This window comes from Arachis hypogaea, chromosome 2, assembly GCF_003086295.3.
Source record: "Arachis hypogaea cultivar Tifrunner chromosome 2, arahy.Tifrunner.gnm2.J5K5, whole genome shotgun sequence".
Classification (NCBI taxonomy): domain Eukaryota; kingdom Viridiplantae; phylum Streptophyta; class Magnoliopsida; order Fabales; family Fabaceae; genus Arachis; species Arachis hypogaea.
The window spans coordinates 37653528-37654673 of NC_092037.1; the positions used below are offsets into that span (position 1 = coordinate 37653528).

Here is a 1146-nt window from a genome sequence, read left to right on the forward strand (position 1 = left end):
TATTGCTGAGCCTATTTCTTCCACCATTATTAAATCCTTGTTGAGGCTTTTGTTGATCCTTCCATGAGAAATTTGGATGATTTTTCCATGATGAATTATAGGTGTTTCCATAAGGTTCACCCATGTAATTTACCTCTACCATTGTAGGGTTTTCAGGATCATAAGCTTCTTCTTCAGAAGATGCCTCTTTACTACTGTTGGATGCATTTTGCTATCCATTCAGACTTTGAGAAATCATGTTGACTTGCTGAGTCAATATTTTGTTCTGAGCCAATATGGAATTCAGAGCATTAATTTCAAGAACTCCCTTCCTTTGAGGCATCCCATTGTTCACGAAATTCCTCTCAGAAGTGTACATGAACTGGTTATTTGCAACCATGTCAATAAGTTCTTGACCCTCTGCAGGTGTTTTCTTTAGGAGAATGGATCCACCTGCAGAATGGTCCAGTGACATTTTAGAGAACTCAGATAGACCATAATAGAATATATCTATCATGGTCCATTCTGAAAACATGTTAGAAGGACATCTTTTGGTCATCTGCTTGTATCTTTCCCAAGCTTTATAGAGGGATTCACCATCTTTTTGTTTGAAGGTCTGAACATCCACTCTAAGCTTGCTCAGCTTTTGAGGAGGAAAGAACCTAGCCAAGAAGGTCGTGACCAGCTTATCCCACAAGTCCAAACTATCTTTAGGTTGAGAGTCCAACCATGTTCTAGCTCTGTCTCTTACAGCAAAAGGGGAAAGGATGAGCCTGTAGACTTCAGGATCTACTCTATTAGTCTTAACAGTCTCATAAATCTGCAAGAACTCAGTTAAGAACTGGTAGGGATCTTCTGATGGAAGTCTATGAAACTTGCAGTTCTATTGCATTAGAGCAATTAATTAAGGTTTCAGCTCAAAATTGTTTGCACCAATGGCAGGAATTGAGATGCGTCTTCCATCAAACTTGGATGTAGGTGCAGTATAATCACCAAGCATCCTTCTTGCATTATTGTTGTTGGGTTCGGCTGCCATCTCCTTTTATTGTTCGAAAATTCCAGCAAGGTTGTCTCTGGATTGTTGTAATTTAGCTTCTCTTAGTTTCCTCTTTAGAGTCCTTTCAGGTTCCGGATCAGCTTCAACAAGAATGCCTTTTTTCTTGTTTC

At 39.4% G+C, this 1146-nt stretch overlaps 1 non-coding gene across 1 annotated transcript; it reads left to right on the forward strand.

The window, feature by feature from the left end:
- Positions 1-512: 512 nt before the first annotated feature.
- Positions 513-616, forward strand: LOC112764519 (small nucleolar RNA R71). The gene has a single exon (XR_003183231.1). It is a non-coding gene; the product is annotated as a small nucleolar RNA R71 (small nucleolar RNA).
- Positions 617-1146: the final 530 nt, after the last annotated feature.